Raw genomic sequence first — 10,888 nt, forward strand, 5'->3', positions numbered from 1 at the left:
GTGTGGGGTCATACACTCAGGATGGGTGTGTTTTCTTGGTAAAAACTAACGGACATGTGGTTGTCCTATTAGCTTTTGCTCTTGTTTTATTTTCTGAAAGTGTTCTTTAAGAGGATGCGTGGGCCAGCTGTGACTCACCCAGGGCCCTCAGCTCTTCCTCAGAATCCTGTAAGCTCATAGATCTCTGTTTTCTCCAGACCTGAGCAATGTAGGACCATCTAAAGGGGCTTTGGAGATGGGCATCTACAAGGCAAAGTTGACAAGTTGGGCGCTGGATGTTCCTCTGCCTGCCCATGGAGAACTCAGGGTACCAGCTGTTTGTTCAGGGAGGTCCACAGGCCGAGAGGTGATCAGTCTCTGGAGACTCAGAGCAAGCCCAAGAGAGTTGGCAAACCCACGGGGGTGCTCTGGCCTTGCCCATCCCTTACCTTGTCGGATCCAGTCTTCTAACGCTTTTTGTTTTTAAACAGAACTCCTTTGATTATTTGTATTCCTTTTAAAGGATTGATTTATTCTATCTACTTTATGCCACATGAGTGATTTTTCATTTAATGTGAGCTACTGCACTATTTCTCATTTTGATGGGGATTTGTCTTTAGAATTAATTTCAGTGACTTCTTCTCTTCATCTCTTCAGCAACTCACAAACATTACTTGGAAAGACTAGTTTTTTATGATTTATTGGCTCTTTTAAAAACCACTCATATCTCTTTCTAGTCTATAATTATTTTACTTAAAAGGTTATAAAGTTATATATTTTTCTTACTTAGGAGTGAACATAAAAAAAGAATAGTGTCACTCTGTTTATGTGGTAAATGCAGGATGAAAAAATAGCATTAGCTGTTGTTTTCACCTATTTCATTGGGTTTTCTTCAACCTTTGCAAACACAGGAGCAACACTGTTATTTTTCTTTTCCTTTAGACCTACCAGAGGAAATATACAGCCCCAAGAAGCTTAGTCTTTTCAATTAGCTCAGTCTTTCTTTTTTAAATGGCCTCACAAGAGTGTTGCCTGAAAGCCTTCTCCCTTAATGCTGGAGTGACGAGCCAGGCCTGGCACATCACGTCGCTTTGCCATAACATCTTTCTCTACTCAAGCATTCTGAAGTGACTGTGGATGGATGAACTGTCTTAAAAGGACAGTCTCCCGTGATTCGTAATCCTAGTGCTGCAACAGTGGGTGTAAGACAAAAAGGCTTTTTCCAGCTCGTGTGAATCATCATTCAAGCATTTAAAAACACCGAGTGTTCTTTCAGTGCGAAGCACAGCCGCTAATGTTAATGAAAGTCACACATTTACCTCAAAGCCAGACAAGATGTCTCAATCTTTCCCCAGGAGTCCTAGATTATAAAGAAAGAGTATCTGTTCTTCTTGTTTTGTAGTGGAACACAATGGAATAATGAAGCTTAGGCAGAATCTGGCAACTTTTAAAATAAAGCTTTCCGTTTGTTGACACCAGAAAAATACTTCAGTGTCGGAACATAAATGCAAATGTCTTCCCTTCATGCTTGATACTTTTCAGATTTGTTTCTTTTTCACTTTGAAGGAAAAATGAAAATCATTTTGATTTTTAAAAGATAAAACAGCTTTTGAAAACACATTACAGACCCTGGCCACTCATTTTCTCACTAATTCAAATAAAGCATTCTTACTGATAGAACCTGAGAAAAAGAGGGGACACAAAGCACAATAGATGAAAGCCCAGGCAGCAACCGTAGCAGCATAACGGTCCTGTTCCTCCTCTCCTAAGGGAGTGTAGTCTATCATTCTTATTGAGCTAAACTACCTCTGATGTTGGTGGGCTGAGCGCACTGAAAATGCTTCATTTTCAAAGTATTGGCAAGATCAATTAGCAAACCCTCACATCCACGAGGAATAGAAAGCCTTCGGCAATAGGGAAGTCTCATGCACTGTTATTCTTCTATGAATTACCATTTTATGTTCTTCTATGAATTACCACTGTATGTTTCAAATGTCAGTCCTCACAGCGAACCCTATTCCCTTTGCAAATTTCGAGGCAGTTCAGTATTTGGCTCACTAGATGGCTCTAAGGGTGGTGAAAAGGGCATAGGTCGGGGGTTAGAACACAGGCTCAGGTTTATTTAGTTGGTAAATATTTATGTTATGCACTCAAGTGCACAGCCTCTCAGTGGGTGTGGAATTTTGTTTATGGAATGTAGTTTTTATGAGATTTAGTATTTTGGAGATGTATCACATATAGTCTGTTCGGCGATTTTCTTTTAGGACTTACTGCTTTCTGTCTAACTGGGTTGCGGATACCTTACCTCCTCCTTAATATGACTCCGGTTGGGCAGTCCAAACTCTCAGCCCTAATGGCCACAGTGATTAGTGTGGGGGGGACACATGGCCAAAACTGGGCCAATCTGGAAATTTTGCTGCAGCTTCCTAGAAAGAGGAGTAAGTCAGCCATTCTCCAGGATCACAAGCTATAAGAGTGATATTAACTTAGTTTCCAGGTAGGAGCTTACCTGAGAATACATTTCAACCCACAGAGCTGGAAAGAATCCTCATAGGAGGGCTCTGAGCATATGTTTCGAGTCATTGCACCTGAACTTAACTGGGTCCAATTGTAGACATTTGAATTATATGGAATCAAACTTTTTTTTCTTTTACCTTTATTAGTTTCATTTTGTTTAGTTTGAGATGCGACAAGACCATTTGGTTTCTTCATTGGTAAAATTGGAATAATAATGCTGGTCACTTTAAAGATTTGTTGTGATGCTTGGATGACATCCGACAGGTGAGAATGAAATACACTACCTGTGGTGTGCATTACCCATGGCGTGCATCAGTGACCGTAGGTGAAGGACTTGAAGCAGCCCCACTACCCTTGGGGCAAGGGAGGTAAGACAGTGAGCCCTATGCTTAGCTCTCATGTATTACAGGAAGATGATCTGTTCTTAAGATGAATCGTGCTCTTCTGCTTGAAAGTATCATTATTCCAAGTGAATTATATTTATAATTTATACTAACAGAAAAAAAATACCCCCACCGCCACTAGCATACATTAATTCAACAAAATTTATGAGGGCCTCTACTTACGAGGCACCGTTCTAGGTGCTGGGGAGATAGTAGCGAGGGCATGATGACTCAGCTTCTGCCCCATGGTGCTTACATTTCAGTATAAAGCAGGACTGTACAGAAACGTATTCCAAATGAGATTTGGGCCAGCATTTTGGTCCTGAAAATATGAATAAAAATTCTGGTTTCATTGCTTAGCTGCTTGTGTTCCTGGTCAGGAACACCAGGAGTTTGAGCATCAGTTTATTTAATTCCTTTCTTCACTCACCTACTCGTATGTTTGATCCAGGTCTGCCCTCATTTTCCTTTCATTAAAATTGGCAAAACGGCAAGGTGTATTCGCAGGTCGTCTCAGGATCCATGAACGAGATACCCACTGGCCAGAGGTGGTGAGACAGCTATAGCGCTGCCCACTCAGCTGTGGCCCACCCACACTGCCAGGCTGCCTCCTGCAGTGTACCAGGTTTATTCACTCATGCGCACACTACCTGGAAGAATCTCATTTGGAATAATGAAAAGTAACCCTCTACCAGTATAATGCATCCACCAATTTATCTCAGGTTTAATCCTTCACTTTAGGGCTTGTGTTGAGTTTGGCTTTCACTGTGTTTTACTCATTCTAGAATTGTGTACAGGGTGCAGTGTTCAACGAGCAATGTCCTGTGTTTAGTGGAAGAAACGCAAGCTTTGGAACCAAACAGATTAATTGAGTCCTTGCTCTGTCACTTAGCATTCGGCAAATAGGCTTTCTTAATCCACTTCTAAATCCATGGAAGACTTGACTGAACTCATGCTGTGGTTATTGTTTTTCTGTTTATTGTAATCATCCTCCACCAAAAGCCAAAACTACTCTCTAAAGGTGAAGGGACTCAGGAGTATAAATTGGTAGTTACAAAATGGTCACAGGTATGTAAAGTACAACATAGAGAATGTAGTAGATAATATTGTAATAACTGTATGGTGCCAGGTGGGTACTAGGATTATTGGGGGAATCACTTTGTAAAGTACATAACTGTCTGACCACTATGCTGTACACATGCAACTAATATAAAATAATGTTGAATGTCAGCTGTAATTGAAAAATTAAAAAATGCAAATGTTCTCTTTAGATTACCATTGCTACAGCTGGGTGGAAAGGGGTGAGGGGCCTGTAAAATTATTATAAAAGATATGCAGAATGAGAAATACTTCATATATTATCTTTAACCAAATGAATAATGCCATATATCTATACTTACGTATCTATCTTATCTGTCTGTCTATCATCTATCTGTCTGTCTATCTAATCTCTTCTGAATGCTACTACTTTGCAAGTATGTAGAGATATTCTTGAATTAGAATTAAATAAATCATATTTTAAAATATTACCTAATCCAAAATAGCTTTTTGAAATTAATTTTTTCAATTTGTGGATGATAACTGCATAAATAATATATGACATTGGATTTTTAAATTTCAAAAGGAAACTTCTAAAGAGTTATGACTATTTTAAAAAGATTTTTTCCCTCTATTTACTACTTCTAGTTCCATACTTTCTCTTCCCATCTTTCTTCTTTTCTCCAACTAAGGTTCACTAATTTCTTTGTCCACAACCACTATTGGTTAATACTATAAAAATAGCCTGAAAAAAAAAAAAGGTGGCCATTGCTTCTTCCTTTGGCATTTCTTCCAAACAGCCCTGCTAAAGTATATAAATTGTATGAGCACTTCCATCCTATGCTACTGATTTTTAAAAAATCAGTGTATTTTTTTATTACCATTCTGTCCCCTTATACTCCCCTTCCCCCAGCAATCACCACACAGTTGTCCATGTCCACGAGTCCTTTTTCCTTTTTGATCAATTCCTTCACCCACTACCTGCCCCCCACAACCAGCTGTCATCCTGCTCTCCCTCTATGAGTCTGTCCCCATTTTCCTTAATTCAGTTTGTTAATTAGATTCCACTCATGAGTGAAATCATATGGTGCTTGTCTTTCTCTGACTGGCTTATTTCACTTAGCATAGTGTTCTCCAGGTCCATCTATGTCACAAAAGGGTAAAATTTTCTTTTTTATTGCAGAGTAGTATTCCATTGTGTAAATGTCCCATAGTGGTTTTATCCACTCATCCACTGATGGACACTTGGGCTGCTTCCATATCTTGGTGATTATAAATAATGCTGCAATGAACATAGGGGTGCTTATGTTCTTTCAAATTAGTGTTTTGGGTTCCTTTGGATATATTATCAAAAGTGGGATCACTGGGTCAAAAGGCAGATCCACTTTTAATTTTTTGTGGTATCTCCATACTGCTTTCCACGGTGGTTGCACCAGTCTGCATTCCCACCAACAGTTCAAAAGTGTTCCCATTTCTCCACATCCTTGCCAGCACTTGTTGTTTGCTGATTTATTGATGGTGGCCATTCTGACAGGTATGAGGTGATATCTCAGAGTGGTTTTAATTTGCATTTATCTGATGATTAGTGATGTTAAGCATCCTTTCATATATCCATTGTCCATCTATATGTCCTCTTTGGAGAAGTGTCCATTCAGGCCCTCTGCCCATTTTTTAATTGGGTTGTTTGTTTTTTGGTGTTGATTATTGTAAATTCTTTATAATAATCAATTGATATTCTTTGGATATCAATTTCTTATCAGATGTATTGGTGAATATGTTCTCCAATTCTGTGGGTTGTATTTTTATTTTGTTGATGATTTCCTTCACTGTGCAAATGGCTTCTTATCTCTTGAGCTATGGTTCTCCTCTCTCTCACAGTACACACCTCAGTATACTAGTTTTGTTGTATATACATCTAGACGTATAACAGGTTGGCCTCTGCAGACTTTAGGGTACACAACACACCGAAATTCCTCCCTCCACAGCTTGAGAAGGAGATCGTATGAAGTCATACTTACTCAGCTCAAGTCTACCCATGATCCCAATGTCTTCTGTCCGTCACCACTCCAAGCTACTGAGAATTGTTGCTAAATTCTCGGACTTTGAGCATCTTTTTACTTTATTTTTATTGTTAACAATAAATTTGTAAATTTAAAATTTACAGAAAGGTGAAATAAAAATAAACATGGTGGGGATTCACTGTGGGAGTTGGGATGGGTGGGGCAGAGGAGAGCAATGGAGGAAAGTTGGGACAACTGTAATAGAACAATTAAAAAATACCTATTTTCTCACCTCCAAGAGGTAACTGTAAAAAACCTGTCATATTTCCGTATTCTGGTTGTTAAAGGTATGAAACATGACATTAAGCAAAAGTGTCCTTCAACCACTATTACCAGTTCCACCCTCACCCACTTTTCAGAGACAGTCACGATAATTAGTGTGTAGCTTTCCAGTACATCTAAATGCATATGTATGTGACTGCATGATGCTGCTTTTGCATATTTTATTTATTTATTTATTTATTTTTATCTAAGTATCTTGCTTTGTTTCACCCTACATTATGCTTTTACTGCATCTCCATGTTGTAGTATTATTTTAAGTCTGTATTTTGTTCATTTGTTCTGAGCTTGGTGGTTATTTAGATTACTTCCATTCAAAGATGTCATAAATATCCATCTTTGAACCTGCATGAGAACTTTCTAACAAATAGCACTTATATATTTTGCAGTACAGGAAAGATTATGATACAGTGTTAAAACCTTAGGAATCCTCCTGTGGTGTAGACTTATCAATGCTAAAGTTCTTTTCACTTTTCCAGCATCGACAGTCATCTTTTGTTTAGCCAGGTTTTCTTAATTTCTTTTATCTTCCTCTTGGTTATTGCATCTACCGCCTGACCCTGACTCTCCTCCAGGTCCTCAGACATCAGCATCCCATTCTGTTAATGCTTTACTCAGTGTGGTTACTCAGAGGATGTACATACACAGTGCTTCCTGTGTACTTTCCTCAGAAACAGGGAAAATAAATCTGATGGAAAAAGTAACAGAGAAAGATCTCTTCTTTAAAATGCCTGCTGTCAGGCCAATGTGAGTGACTCAGATTCAGGAAGTAACAAGTAATGTAATGTCGTTTTTGAAACAGGCATTGCTAACCTTTAACCATTCACCACCCAGATTGTCACAGAGAAGATTTCCATGTTATTCCCTAAATGAGGGCAGCAGGCAGCCTCACTGATCCAATGCATGTCATTTCTCCATATGCCAGACCTCATCACCAAATATTTTATGATGGTAACCAGGTGATTAAGCAAATATTTGAAGGAGCTAAAGGGGATAATAGACTCAAGTGACAGGATAAGGAAGAAGAGAAGGAAACCTTAGATGCTAACAGTTTTTGTCTTAGAATTTGACTGGATTAAAAACTCTCAGACACAAATAGACAAGGTACTATATTTTTACATACAAAGAACTTTTACATTTCACTACTCTGTTCATATGTAGTTCACAAAAAGGAAATAGAATCCTGGGTAAGGCCTCATAGAACTTACCAGTAGCAATGGCATTTGAATGTACGCCAGCTGCTTCAAGTTCACTGCTCTCTCCATTGTATGATTATGAGGGTCACGGCTCAAAAATAAAGCATTTGTGTCAGAAATAAATATTTCACTTTTCTACTCATGTTTTAAGTGCTAAATGTCATTGTGATAAACTGGACCGTTCAATGTGGAGGAGTAATGGTTTGGAAGGTGCCTGAACTTGCAGTCAGGATCACAATGGCCTCTCGTTAGCTGGTGACCTTGTTTGGGCAAGTGCCCCTCTGTCCCTATCAGTAAAGTGAGCTATTATTACACATATATGAAATCCCCGGATTTCACCACTGTCAAGCATCAGTTTCCTTTTTTTTTCTAGCTTTTTTCCTTTCAAAACTCCAACAAGTAGCAGATGTACTCATTGACATTTCAGATATAAAATTAGTGTTATTTAGAAAAGCTGTGGTTGGGTGAATGCACGGAAAGCCATTTATAGGATAGTTCAAAAGAAATTCAGATGTATTCATTGCAAAGAATACATTTACACAAATAGAGTTCTGTTAATATCTCTTTTAGAGATGCTTTGTTGGATGGAAAAATAATTGGTGATTATTATTATAATTTTGGAAATAAATACAAGTTGGTGTGTACTATTCAAATAGGTTTAAATGTAGATGGTGTTTGTTCTATTAATGACTAACGAAGCGTAATATAGCTATTGCAGGGATTCTACTTCTGCTCATGAAGAATTAAATGCTTTGGAAATTGCTTTTCTTCCATATAACCTAGAAAACTGAATTGCGACCCCTCTGTCCCACTAAAGAAGGAAAACAATAGAATAGCCCTACAGTTGCCCCAGTTTACAGCTTAGAGACAGTTTACAGGCAGCGGCACACAGTGGGAGAACATATAATAAATGAAGCTTGTGGTTTGCTGACTTGAGACAAAGATTGCCATTTGGGGAGACCAAAGCAGTCACGGTTTCTAGGCAGAGTATCAGAGAGCTCCAGAGATGCAGGGGGTTCCCTTTGAGTCTTCAACTACACACCAATCTGCACATGTTGGGAGTGAATCTTCATAAGCCAAGAAAGGAACTACTTGAAAATAGTGAGTCAAAGGATTTCCAGAGCTCTCATGGGACTGGGGACATGTGAGGATTCTCAGCAGCCAGAGTGAAGAAATCTGAATAGGATATTGGACAGAATTCTCAGAGGGGTCACACCATTTTTTTTTTTTTTGGCACAAAATTAGCCTGAGAGTAATCTGCTTGGGCCCTTTCTAATGCAGCTTAGCAGCAAACCTTGAGAGAGTCAACATGATGTGCAAGTAAAAGTGCAAAAACGGGGACTTTTCAAGATGATGGTGGAATAGGTGAATCTTGCACTTCCCTCCTCCCAGGACCAAACTAGAAATACACCTAAATTGAGCAACAGCTACCATGAATGACCAACTAAAGACTAGCTAAAGAGGGGTCTTATAACCAAGGATTTGCTGCAGAAACCATGCCGAGACTATACCTGCACAGCAACTCGCACACCACGGTTGGGGTTGAGTTTCACAGTCAGACAGCCTGAGGGTCTATTCCCTGCACAAACAGGCCAAGAGCAATCAAGACTCAATGACAACAGGAGGGCCCACATAACCCACACAAAGGGCACTCCTAGAGCACCCAGCTCAGGAGGTCAGAGAGACTACGCCACTGGGTCCCATAGGACACCTACTACATAAGACCACCCCAAGAAGAAGAATGGGAATCATAGAAGATCTATTTTTTTTAATACATGGAAACAAATACAAAGAGACAGTCAAAATGAGGAGACAAAAAAAGCAAGCCCCAAATGAAAGAACAGGAGGACTCTTGAGAAAAAGTGCTAAATGAAATGGAGGTAAGCAATCTGTCACATATTGAGTTCAAAGTAATTGTTATAAGGATGCCTCGAGGACCTTACTGGGAACTACAACAGCATGAAAGAGGGCATAGAAACAATGAGAAAGAACCAGTTGGAAATGAAGATTTCCATATCTGACATCAAGAATACATTGGAAAGAATAAAAAGTGGGTTGGATGAAGGGGAGGATTGAATCAGCAATTTGGAAGATGAGACAGAAAAAACCCTCCACCAAATCAGAGCAGCAAAATGAAAAAAGAATTAAAAGTAATATAGATAGTTTAAAGGAACTTTGGGACAACATGGAGTGTAACAACATCTGCAAAATAGGAGTAGCAGGAGGAGGAGGAGAGAGAACAAGAAATGAGAACCTTTTTGAAGAAATAATGACCAAAAACTTCCCTAGCTTGGTGAAGGAAAAAGACACACAAGATAAACCCAGGAATCAACATAAACCCAAAGAGGCCCACACCAAGACACATCATAATTAAAATGGCAAATATTAAAGACAAAGAGAGAATCTTAAAATCAGCAAGAAAAAAGCAGATAATTACTTATAAGAAAGCTCCCATAAGACTGTCAGCTGATCTCTCAACAGAAACTTTTCAGGAAATAAAGGATTGGCATGAAATATTCAAAGTGATGAAAAGCAATGACCTAAAGTTAAGACTACTTTACCCAGTATGGCTATCATTTAGAATTGAAGGAGACATAAAGAGCTTCCCAGACAAGAAAAGGCTAAGGAATTTGTTAACACCAAATGATATCAGAAATGAAAGAGGATAAGTAACAACCGACACCAAAGAAATACAAAGGATTGTAAGAAAATATTATGAACAACTATATGCCAACAAATTGGACAATCTGGATAAAACTGATAAATTCCTAGAAACATACAGTCTTCTAAAAATGAATCAGAAAGAATTGGAGAATATGAATAGACAGATTACAACTAGTGAAAATGAAGCAGTAACTTCCAACAAACAAAAGTGTGGGGCCTGATGACTCCACAAGTGAATTTTACCAGACATTCAAGGAGTAGCCAATACCTCTCCTTCCTAAACTATTCCAAAATTTCAAGAGGAAGAAACACTCACAAGTTCATTTTATAAGACCAGCATTATTCTAATCCAACACCAGATAAAGACACCCCAAAGAAAGAAAATTATAGGTCAATAGCTCTGATGAACATAGAGGCTAAAATCCTCAACAAAATATTAGCGACCCTGCTCCAGCAATACATTAAAAAGATCGTATGCCATAATCAAGTAGGATTTATTCTGGGGATGTAAGGTTGGTACAATATACCCAAATCAATGAACATGATATATCACATAAACAAAATGAAGGATAAAACCACATAATCATATTAGTAGATGAAGAAAAAGCATTTGGATAAAATACAGCACCCATTTATGATTAAATAAAAAACCTCTCAGCAAAGTAGAAATTGAGGGAACATACCTCAACCTAATAGAGACCATATATGATAAACCCACAGCCAACATCATACTCAATGGGAAAAAAACTACAAGCATTTCCCTTAAGATCAG

This window comes from Desmodus rotundus, chromosome 8, assembly GCF_022682495.2.
Source record: "Desmodus rotundus isolate HL8 chromosome 8, HLdesRot8A.1, whole genome shotgun sequence".
Classification (NCBI taxonomy): Eukaryota; Metazoa; Chordata; class Mammalia; order Chiroptera; family Phyllostomidae; genus Desmodus; species Desmodus rotundus.